Source organism: Pagrus pagrus, assembly GCF_965226575.1.
Source record: "Pagrus pagrus genome assembly, chromosome: 17".
Lineage (NCBI taxonomy): Eukaryota > Metazoa > Chordata > Actinopteri > Spariformes > Sparidae > Pagrus > Pagrus pagrus.
The window spans coordinates 22,283,521-22,295,849 of NC_140201.1; the positions used below are offsets into that span (position 1 = coordinate 22,283,521).

The window sequence follows — 12,329 nt, forward strand, 5'->3', positions numbered from 1 at the left end:
TTACAGAAGCCAACTAGCATGTGTGTGGTGCTCTGATGAAGACTTGTGCCCAGTTCTTCAAGGAAGTTTTGGCAGAGTACCCGACGAGACTGTGCAGAGAAACACTGTTCAGTGAATTAGAATGTATACAGTCATTTGACAGATTTAAGTAGTTCAGAGCGATGATTAATTCTCAATATTATGAGGAACAATTCAATCATAATGCTATAAAACTACCTCAATGTGTATGTGTGTATAAGATGTACATAGAGGTATGGCTTTTGTGGAAGTGAGCTGATCCTCTTTATTTCTGAGAGTGAATGCTGCTTTAATGCACATTTCTGTTATTTTCATATAACAATGGATCACACTACTACATGTATGTGAAAGCAGTCACTGGTCATGAGAACCCACAGTGGATTATCATATGTATTCCCCTCAGTTCCATGGAGTGTTGACACATTTCAGCTCTTTGTTTGGTTACCACCTGCAACTTTGGTAACTATTTTGGTTCCCTCTCATCGGTGTCATTTTCATCCCCAGCAGGTGGCTGTTTTTCAAGTGAAAAAGCTTTAAAAAACCTGCCGTGTGTGACCTTCCCAGCATCAAAGGAGAGAGTTAGCAACTAGCTGGTGAACATAGTGGAGCATTTAGCAGTGGAAGAGCCAGATATTTCCCTCAGGAGCTGATGGAGTCCAACAGAGCTAAAATTAAATTTGGATTTACAACATGACACCAAATGAATGCAAATGCCGCTCCACAGCTGCTGGTTGCTAACACATTCGCCAGATCAACTTCATTAGATGGTAATACATCCAATGCTGTGTTTACAGTATGTTTCCGCTGCTCCCAGTGGCCTGAAGGAACTGTTGCAGGTTTAGGTATGGAGCTTGAGTCAGGATGTGGTTAGCCTGGCTTAGCATAAAGATTGGAGGCAGAAACTACAAATGTTCAAATTTCAAAATCAAAAAAAAAAAAAAAAAGTAAAAATATTTGAGATTGTGCATTTCCTGCATTCTGGTGATGTTTAAAAATTACATTTAACAAAAATAATAAGTAAAATGCAACAGCATTAAGTAATATAATTTTAATTTTACTTTTAATTCTTGGTAAACTTGTGTAAATCTGTGGCTTAAAGTAATATTTATCACTTTCATTCATTCATTCATTCATTCATTCATTCATTTTTTGCCCCTGCCCTTTAGAGAGTCTGTCTTTTTTAAACAAAAGTTTTAAAGGGAATGAAACTTGAAAACGAAACAGGAAATCTTGCCAACTTGGCGCCGATTTGGGTTAATAAGTGTGGGAACAGAAATGTAGGTATTTTAGGCTGTTTTTATAATAACTTATAATAACAGCCTGCAGGTGCAAGGAAGCGCTCCAGAGATTCTGCTCGGCCGAAAACACAAAATTCTGCAACCAGTCATCTGATCCACTGATTAACACAATTGCATGTTCCCTTTCCAGAGCCATGGCTCTGACGTGTAGATAGTAGACCTATGATTTTTTTATTTACTTCACCCTGACTACGTACTACCAGGTTACTAGCTTTTCACAGTCCGGACCATCTCTGCTGTAAGGAATGCAGGAAGACGCCGTATGTTGGATAATCTGGGACTTTTATTTCTCTTCTGTTTCCGTGAACACAACACACAGCCTTACTGCAAACTGAGCCTATTTACACACTTTATGGCTGACTGAAGTAAAAATAGCATGAGCTTTCCTGTGACAATGTGCTGGCACCTCTCTAACACACCGTGAGAGACTCACTTCCCCCAAGAAATCTGCTAGACTCTGTCTTAAACACAGGTTACCCACAAGACCACCGTCCTTAAAGGGGAGGCTCGGCTGGTAGCACAAGTGCAAGTAGGTGTATGTTAGACACTAAGGAGCTTAGACATTTTATTACTATGATGTCTGAAAGTTCAGGGACAAAAAGGCTTGCTGTCCCCCTCTGTTATGTTACAAACAAAAAACACAGAGAGGAAATTTAATAGTCAGTTTTAGAGGTGTGTATCTTTTCACTTTCGACAGGGCCAAGCTACCTGCTTCCTCTTGCTTCCAATCTTTGCGCGACGCTGGAGTCAGGACGTATCATCATTGTATCATTGTATCATTTTAATCCTTGACCATCAAAACACAGGCATAACTTTTTCTGTTCTGTTATCATGTTTGGTTCAGGAGATATGATGCAAAATACAGAATTCAGTCATAGCAGAAAGTAAAATGGCTGCCATGGCTGCCACGTGGCATTTTAGTGATGGCTCCATATCTGATCTATCTCAGGGCCCCAAACTGTACAACCGTACCAAGTTTCATGCTTCTATGAAAAAATCAAAGATTTTTGACATACCACCTGGATTATCTAGTTTTCTTCTCCTAATGTACCTGAAGTCACCATTAACTCTTCACCTGAACCATTTATCATGTCGTATATGGTATCATTGTAATCCTTGACCATGCAAACATAGGGGTAGACATAATCCTTTCTGTGTTATCTTATTTGGTTCAGGAGATATGATTCAAGACACAGAAAATGTGAAATAAAATGGCAGCCATGCCCACCAAGAGGCATTTTTGCGATGGCTCCATCTCTGAAAATGTACAACTGCACCAAGTTTCATGCTTCTATGAAAAAAAAAAGATTTTTTTATATGTCATCTGGAATGTTTGACAACTCATCAACTCAGTTTTAATGCTATTGATGGCTGAAAGAACTCATGTTGCTGTCATCTGAGCTAGCATTAGCTTCTAAGCTATCCTCACTCTCCTTTCTCGCTGGGAAGTTTTTGCCTTGTAGCATGACGTCGCCACTTTGGAGTTTTCTGTGGCACATTGTATGTTGAAGGGGTTGGAATATTATACCAGTAATTCAAGGTGGATTCAGATGATCTAAAGTAGGATTTACTTCAGAGTTGTAACCAAGCTGAGGTTCTTCGACCTCTCGGCTCAGGGTCATACCAGGAAGTCCAGTGTAAAACAGTTCCCTTTAAATGGATTTAGACGTTTGAAAGCTTCATTTCCCAACTCTCACTTGTAAAAAAAAATCTTTTCTTTTTTTTTGACAAAGCATAATAGTCTCTTTTTCACTCCACACCTGGCCGTACTAAAATAGGCATCTCATTATGTGGCTAAATCTCAAATTTGGCTTGTCTCAGGTATTCTAAGTGCCGGGGCAGTTGAGCAAAGAGGAGTATTTACATTTCATACCACTCATTATTCCTGGAATGACCTCCAGAGCAAAATTAAGCTACACTCTGCAGCTCTGTGGGTCCAGTCAAGGAGAAGTCCTGCTCGCTGAGCGGAGCTGCTGTTTTCCATAGTATGTTTAATTAATGAACTGTTATTAACGGTGGTAGCAGTGGAGCATTAGTGGAAGTAATGATTCCACTGTCAGTAATTATAGCAGCGATAGGCCTGTTTATTATGATTAGTCTGTTATACGGCAGTGATGTTTTATTTTTCTTATTATTTGTGATACGTGTATTATTCTTTATTTTTTCCTTCAGTCGTCTGCGACTTACTTCTTACTTATTGCTGCTGCTGCCGGCTTGTGATTAAAGATGAGCTGAAAATGCTAAAAATGACCCGCGTTCTCTTGGGTAATGCATTGAACACTGTATGTATACTGTAGGATGAAATCAGACAAGTCATGCTGCAAAAGCTCGAGGCCTAAACACAACAGTTCCTGGAAAAAATAAACTACAACAACAACAAATCACACAGATCCAGATCATCCTTTGCTCTGCTGTACCACGTTAACACATTCTGCCTTAGGCTGCCAACACAACACAGCTACAAAGCTTCCTAACGCGTCTCTCTCTGCTCTACCCATCAAGATATAGTACATTGTCGGAATCCGCTTTACATTCTAAATTTCCATTGTGATCGGAGAACAAAGGGACGACACATTTGGGAATTAGAGTGAACTTTAAATGCTGGAGCGGCAACACAATGCAGCCCTATTGACTTTGTGATGTACAGAGACAAAGGCCTTTTGTCCTCCGGAGCACGGCGATGCGAGGCACATTTTATCAGATGGTTTGTGTCATACGCAGGACACACCTGTCTGACCTTTCCAAAGGACAAAACATCATGATTGACATGCTCTTGCACCAGTTAGTCAAGATTTACAAGAGGTCACGGGTGAATTTTTCCTCCCAGCAGCAGAAACACAACTCTGGATCATGTGCGTGCAGAGGGATCTCACACTATTCAGGCTAGTTCCCAGTGCGAGTTTCCCACTTCATTGTGAAAAGCAGCTGCACTATCTCTAGATTAAATCACTGTCTTTTCTCACAGTTTCCCGCTCAGCGCTGAATAAAAGACTTAATGTGGATTGTGTTCTGGAGTGAAAATCTTTTCGCTTAAATCGATTCTAACATTCATCTTTCTGTACGGAAAACAAAATGGACTCATGATTGTCCAATCAGCCTTGATTCACCCTGTATGAAACAAACACTAAAAGCCTCTCTGATACCTGCTATTGTTCCTTCTCACGGGCTAAACTTATTTTTCCCACCAAAAAAAAAAAACAAAACAGGTAAACAAAACCTGCACAGGCTGTGTGGAGTGTTGATGTGCTGCCACATCACATCCCCTGTGGTATTAGAAATCTGAAACAAAGAGGTGTGATGTACGGTGACGTGCGCATCAAAAGCTTCAACTAATTTCTCCGCACCTCTTCTCTCCTCATGCCAGCATGAAACGGCTTGTCTGGTGACGTGGCACCGAATAACCTTTTGCTGCAGCGCCGCCATTTTAGCAAAGTTGGCCGGCACAGGTCTTTTTCTTCTCCTCTATTCTCTCCCCCTCTCTCTCACTCTTTCGCTGTCTGTCTTCTTTTAACAGGCCGAACCCACATAATGCCAAGGCCGACAGCCTTTTCGCTGGAAGCACCTGGTGAGTTAAAGGCTAGGCCAGGTGGTACACAGCTTTGACTGCCAATTAGAGCGGTGACCGTGTGAGAGCTGCCCGAGATAACTTCTAATTAACAATGGACCTCGGAGGCATAACAATTAGCCTTTCCTTCAAATAAACCCACAGAAAGGATGTATGTCAGGCCCACACACAAAATCTTTCTTTTCCCTTTTTAGTTGCCAAATTAATACCCGACTGAGGACAGGACAAAGACACACAGGAAGTCACAGCAATCCTGCATTTGTCCCGACAAGGTCGTCAACGCCGCAGGCCTGTCAACATGACTATAAGGAGGATAAAAGGTACAGAAGATGCTTTCCATGGAAGATGACACTCTCAGCCTAACTGATTGCACCGGAAAACGATTAGGACAGCGAGGGGACAATTTGCGGGGAGCGGCTGAGTTTGACAACAAAGCGGCGAGTGTCACGGATGGTTCACGTGTCAATCAAAACGAGGAATAAAAGAAGAAGGAGAACTCTCGAGGATGTTGCGATATGGAGATGTATGGTCGTGTTGCTGAGCTAGCCATCAGCAGGAAGGAACATCTGCTGCACAGTACAGTACGCTTTTACATAATGCATCCGTCCCTCTTGAAATGCACCAGCTGTGTGGATCGCCTTCCCCTGCTCCTCCGAAGACACCTGCCAATAAGTGTTATCAAACAAGCAAGTCGCAGATAAAAGCCACTCGGTGATTTGACAAGCCTAATTGCGGGAGTGATGTGCAGTCTCGACGTGGTTGATTGCGCTGGGGGGCTGAGATTAAGACGGCAATCACGGGATGGCTTTCTTTGTTTTGCGGAGTTTAAATTGTCATCTGCGAACATCCTCGCGAGTGGGTGAAATGGAGATGTTGTAAATGCTCACATTCCCCACATGTGCCCAGAGTATAAGAAGTCTGCTCATGCCTGAAACAAAAAAAAAACCTGAACGGTGCTGAGGAGTTTCTTGGAAAGTAGCCAGGACTGTTAAGTGGAAACAGAGGGCAAATCAAAAAGCCAGGGAGAAGTCCAAGGGGAATACTGTGGAGGAAAAAGACTGTCTGTGACCGAGCCGAGAGGCCTGGACAAAAAAGACACTAACCATTACTGAAATATACTTGTACATGCCGCAGACACATGCAGACCACCACCCGAGGGACAGGAAACATTTTCTGCCGTTGCAGCTGCAGTCTCGGGTCCCAGACCTTGTTGGGAAGCCGTGCACTTAAAGGGTCTGATTGGGTCTGTGGTGAGCCATGGGGATTCCTCTGTCTGGAGCTGGGAGTCTGAACGCCGGCGCTGAATAACTGATTACAGACTTAACTCAGCCTTCGAGCCACGGCAGCTAAAGACAAGAGGATATACCTTGCAGGGGAGACATTCGAAGTGGAAGTTGGGATTGTTAAGAGAAAACTCGCACAAACTTTGAATGAGACGTTAGGCGCCCTCGTGGAGCACTGAGCGTTTCCGTTCGGCGTGGCGCTCTTTGAAGGGGAAACAGCGGCGCAAAGTGCGACTGCAGTTTGATCAGACTTTTTCCTCGCAGCATGTCTTCATCTGGCTGGCAGCTGGCGAGAGTTGCCATGATTCACAGTGACTCATTACCTCTTCCATGCTCTATTGTTAAAAAGAGCCCACAAAGGACTTCCTTTCAGAGGAGCCACACGGATTCTTTAAATGTATATGCAGATGAGACTATCGGAATGATACACACTCTCAAAATAGCTCCTCTTGTCTTGTGTAGTGTTATAAATGGCAATTGCTTATGGCAACTACAATTTCCAGATGTAATTGGGTTCCTTGATAATGGATGCCACCAAAGCACCCCATCTCCATCTCTGCCGCCCTCCCCTCTTAATACTGCAGCGCGGTCCACCCCCCAAGGTCACGCCATCCAATCCGACTGGAGCCGTGATGAGGACCCGGCTGAGCTAATGTATTCTACTTGCTTATTATTTATAATGGTGAGGAGAGGTTTCAGCGGAAAATTAACCGGCGCGCTGCAGACACCTTCATTAGTAAATGAGGTGACATCTCAGGCAAAATACACAGCAGAGGGGATCATTTCAGAACTCATAACCCATGAACGAGGAGTTTACTCACACTGACAGTGAAACAGAGTGATTAATGTTTACAACAAACTAAAAAGGCTTCCCGTCAGAGGAAATTGCTGTTTTACTAAATGAGGCTGCTTCAGAGACAGCAAACAATCTCACCTACAGTGCTGTGTGCGGCTCTGATATCTCTCCTCAGCACATCTGCTGTGTATTCAACAGTTGCTCCAGCACACTGGATGGCATATAGCCTTTCTTTTTTATTTTTTCCCAAGTGATAGAGCTGGGCACTGACTTAGCCAGCAGCCCACACCACAGAATCTAAAGGCAAGAAATCAAAAAGCAGCCCTCAAACAGAAGAAGTTGCTTTTCTCTCAACATGACACTAGAGAACCGAGCGGTGCCTGGAAACACTGGAAAATGGAGAGAAATGCGCGCAGACATGCTGGAAAGCAGCAAGAGTATGGATCATGGAACCGAAAAGTATTCTTATAAATCTGCAGCTGCGATTTAAGCATCAAAAGCTCCTTGTTGATTCCGGAATGAAGTATAAATATGTATTTTGGCAGGAGAAAGTTGCAGAGCAACACCTGGTCAGCACCACTTTAAGACTTTAAGCCTGCGTGCGCGCTCCTCTCTCCAAGGCACTCAGATTAAAAGCTATAATTAGGATATAAGGTGACACCATCCTGCAGGGTTAAAAGCATGCCTCGTTGTTTCGATACTCACTCAAAGTCCAGCCCGGGCTCCCGACACTGAAGTCCCGTTATTTCCGCGCGGTGTGGCAGCGGCTCCGCGGAGAGAGGGAGGCGAGCGGATCCCTGCGCCCCGGTCTCAGCTTGAAGGGTCCGATTTAAGAGAGCGGGGCGGAGGGGAACAAGCTCCAAACTGGCAACCTCACACAGCTGCCTTTTTTGAATGTAAAAAAAAAAGAAAAGAAAAAAAAAAAGAACAAAAACACCGGGAGGAGGTTTTTCTTTCTTTTTTTTTTACAGCCCTCCTGGAACAAGCGCATCCGTGCAGGAGAAGCAGGAGGAGGAGGAGGAGGAGGATGAGGAGGATGGGAAGAGTTTCTTGCGTACACCGTTCCTCGCTCCCAGGCAATGAGAGGCATGCATTTTAATTCCTGAGCTCTGACCATGAGGGGCACAACACTGCTACGCCCCTCAGCATCCTCTCTCACACACTCACACACACACACACACACACACACACGCACTCTCACGGCGGGATTTTTTGGCATGCGTGACCAGGTCCTGCTGTAATAGCCTCCAGCTCATTGCTGCAGGAATGAACAATAAGCTCCTATAGACTGATAAAGAATTCATCTGCATTCATGGGACCTCTTAATATCCCACATCCGCCTCCTTTTACTGGAACTGCACCGGCCGTATTATATTATTAAACACAGGTAATAACTGACTAGTACAAGCTTTGATTGATAAATCTAATAATCTAGCTGCATGCCCCACCATTATCTCTGTAATGTCCCTGAGGGTGCACCGTTAAAGTAGATTGCACAGTCTTTGATCCATAAAATATTTGTGGACTTCTAAATTTGCTGACAGGATCACTGCAGCTCGTTTCCATAAGTGCAGCAGACTAATAGGATAATAGAGGTGAGTGGTGGCTTAACTGGAGCAGGGTGAACTCACCCAAGCAAAAGTTCACTCAGCCATAATAGCCTCAGGCCTGCAGAGACCTGTTGGTCAGATTTATGCCCCCCAGCCAGGTGACTGCTCACCTATTCCCACCCCCCCCCTGAGGAGACTAAAAAAGCATAGAGCTCTGAATATAACCCGGCTGCTATATGAAAAGCTGCAACATTGACACTAAATCCTCCCCATGATTCAACATGGCTGTGTAACTAATTATTTTTGTCGGCGTTTATCAGTCCACAAAGCACGCTAAATGGTATTTTAAGGCCTGTGGATACCTGAAAGGCTTTGAAAGTGCTTTGTTGCCAACACAGACAGAGAGGGAGTGTGAATTATTCTTGCAAAGCCTGAGTCTGTGTGATTGAAGTTGGCTGGGCTTTTTTTTTTTTTTTTCAAGAAACATGAAATACAGTTCCCTCAAAACACCAACAAACCTGCAGGTAAAGATATTTTCTGAACACACAGGGGAATTAAATAGATTAACCCCTGATAGTAATTTAAATCAGTCAACCATAAAAGCATATCGAAAAATAGCAATACAGAGTGCCACAGTCACGCTCTTCCCAGTGGACCGCCATGGGACCTTGGGACCATGGGAAAAATGTTGTGCAGCAGTCACTGCAGAGATGAATCATTGTCGATCCTGTTTGAATTGTGCAATGAACTGCACATCTGATGTTTGTCTATTTAAAAGATCATTTTCCAAGTCAAGAGAGTCGCAGTTTGTCGTAAAACTAATGAAAAATAATGTAGCCAACAGTCTCGTTAGTGATGTCGTCTCGTTGAACGCTCACCAAAACCCCTAACTTAAACCTTGTAGAGCTGCTCCTGTATATTAGCAGCTCGCAGAACTGACAAACTCTCCTCTCACATAACTGCAGTTGCCAATATGAGCAGATTTATTGTGATTCATGTCCAGGGGCAGGGTGTCCATGATTCTCGTCGGGATAGCAGGCTAAGGCGAAGTGTTGAGGCTAACGAGATTTATAACCAGTCCAGTTGCCAGGATATGATGGTAGCAGTTAACATTTCTGCAAACCACAGATACAGCCAAGGTTGATATTTGTACCAAACCTGCCATCAGGTCAAGCTCACATTAAATGCTTGTCAGCTGGCTTTCACATCGGGAGGTGGAGGCGATGGGGTTGGCGTAGTTCAAGTTGCACTGGTGGATATGTTTAAGAAGACCTGGGGATATTTCCATCAGTTTGTGTCACGTCAAATGCGGGTGTTTGTATAAGGGGACATTTCCAGCTATTTTCACAGGAAGTCAGACCATCTCCATCTGTGATTGTGGCAACCATAACAGATATTTGAGGCCAAACCATGTCGTTTTCCATTTAGGGGAAATCCACTCAGCCTACGCAACTAGATTGATGCATGATGGTCCTACATTTTGACATATTTCAATGTTGCATTCCCCCTTTGATGCTTTGTGGTGCCCACATTTTAACTAAAGTCCAGCAGTGAAGTTGCTGCACTTGGTACCACTCCTCTCACCCTTTTCGCAGCAGACATTCGACTTGTCAAACAGGATAGAAAAGCACAGGTGGAATTTATAACATTAATGATAGCTCTCGCACTGACACGGTTTATTGGGTAACTTTTTAGAATCCAGCTCTCACTAACGTTATTGGTCGCACCTGTGCTGTTCCAAGTCAAGATGTCTGCTGTGAAAAGGGTCTATATCAGTGCAGACTGGCAGGGTAGGAGCACGGGTTGCTACTGCTGCAGATAATGAAGCAGTGTTCTTTTTTATTTGATGACTTGATCGATAGTGTGAAGTTTTGAACGAATTGCGAGAGTCCATGCTTTTCTGTCTCTGTCAGATAAATGGCATTGTGATAACGCCAGGATTGGCTCATAAATGCATGAGATATCATCACAGCTGAAGACAGCATATTGGAAATGCCCCGTCACACCCGCTTACATAAATGACATGACTACTGATGATATATGAGGGTCTTTACGGGTTGTTCCATGGAGAGATTTCAACCACTTCCCCTTGTAACTCTGTTCTGAGGGGCAACGGGGCAAAACTAGGGGTCGGGGTAAAAGTTGAAAATGGGACTGAGTCATACAAAGTTGAAACAAAGTGCATGTGTTGCTTAACCAAGGGCAAGACTGAATCTTGCATCAGTGTTACTTTGCATTGCAGCCAGATGCACGCACATATACTACTGTAGCACGCCCTGAGGCCTCGGACCCCAGAGGCCCCCGAAAGCAACCGTTCGCATGCAGATAAGTTCTTCATCTGATAGAACGTTTCCTCTCTGGTTGGGATTTGCATGCTGTCTCGAGTTCAACAGATGGGTGGGCACTTGGCTGGATTGGGACTTGACAGGCCAGCTGAACATACACGGTGGAATGATGGCTGCTGGCAATAAGTGTTTGTGTGTGTGTGTGTGTGTGTGTGTGTAAGGTGCAGACATCGTGGTTAAACTGGCAGTAGGGCAATGGAAATAGAGCAGGATTTAGAGTGATATAACATCTTCTTTTTTCTTACTTTCGGCACATCTGTGGTGGTGAAGGTGATGGATGTGATGGCATTTGTTGCCATGGTGTTTCGCACCAAATGTAGACATTGTTTAAAATATTGTGTGTATATCAGATGCGCTCATTATGGCTTTGCGTAACTTATCTACCTTCAGTTATAATATTAAAAAATTGTTAGATAATATAAAATATGAACTCCTGCTATCTGGAGTTTTTAGGACATCACGCACCTTCATAATTTAAATCACTCGTGTGTGAAATCTATTTGCAAATTACCCTTTGCCGAGCTCGTTCCCTTCGCTATGCCTCTCTTGGCACACTTGCAGTTGAGAGCGATAACTAAGGCAGATTTATGGGTTAATATTCTTACTGGTTTTTAAATCATGTGTCCTAGATTTAAAACATTTAACTGCCGACAAATTTTCCAAGCTGAAATATGAGCTGTAGCTAACAACTTTTACCAACTGCATTTAGCTAGGTAATTAAGATTAACATTAGCTCAATAATTAAGCTAATGTTCGCTCCATGAAGTGGTTATAAATGCTCTCTCTGGCTCACTTTTAATGTTTTCAACTGGTTTACAAATGTGAATTTCGTGAAAAGGGTAGTTAATAGCCTATGCTAGCTCATAGCTACATAATGCTAAAAGACTGAGGCTAAATCTGAATATGTCAGGACAACATTTAGCATCACAGCAGAGCATTGCGCTTGTATTGTAGTTTAGTCAAACAATAAAGGAAGAATGTAAGATTATTATCCTAACACAATTAACATGCTTAGCTTATATGGGCTAGTTTTACTTTTTAACTTAACACAAGAAAGGGCTTGTAGGATGGCCAGTTACATGTGTTTGTCACATGTAGCCTATCACGGCTAACAATTTTGGTAAAGTAAGTAAAGTTCACCAAGGATACCTCCTATTCAAAGGATAGGAGGTACCTGCTAATGTTAGCTGCTAACGTTCGCCCAAACTGTGATAGCATGAAGGACCAGCTTTCACACAGAGTGGACATTTTTCATGGCAGACATTTTGAATTGTCATGGCAGGAAAGGTTGAGCGTAACAAATGTCGTTAACAATGGCTCTGTGCCATTGAGTTTTCCAATAAGCTTTGCACAACACCAGGACCATGACGGCTCACCTCAAAAGAATGCAGTTATTTTTAACCTTATCAGTTACCTGCTATCACATGCCTGTGGGAACAGGTCTATAGGCCGACTACACAGTGGATGTTTCAGT

General features: G+C 43.3%; 1 protein-coding gene across 1 annotated transcript in view; it reads right to left on the reverse strand.

The window, feature by feature from the left end:
• Positions 1 to 8,020, reverse strand: part of st3gal1 (ST3 beta-galactoside alpha-2,3-sialyltransferase 1) — a 70,392-nt gene extending 62,372 nt beyond the window's left edge. The window contains exon 1 of the mRNA XM_084380401.1: positions 7,666 to 8,020. The gene's annotated coding sequence lies outside the window, so the exon portion shown is untranslated. The remainder of the gene's footprint in view (positions 1 to 7,665) is intronic.
• Between the last annotated feature and the right edge of the window lie 4,309 nt (positions 8,021 to 12,329).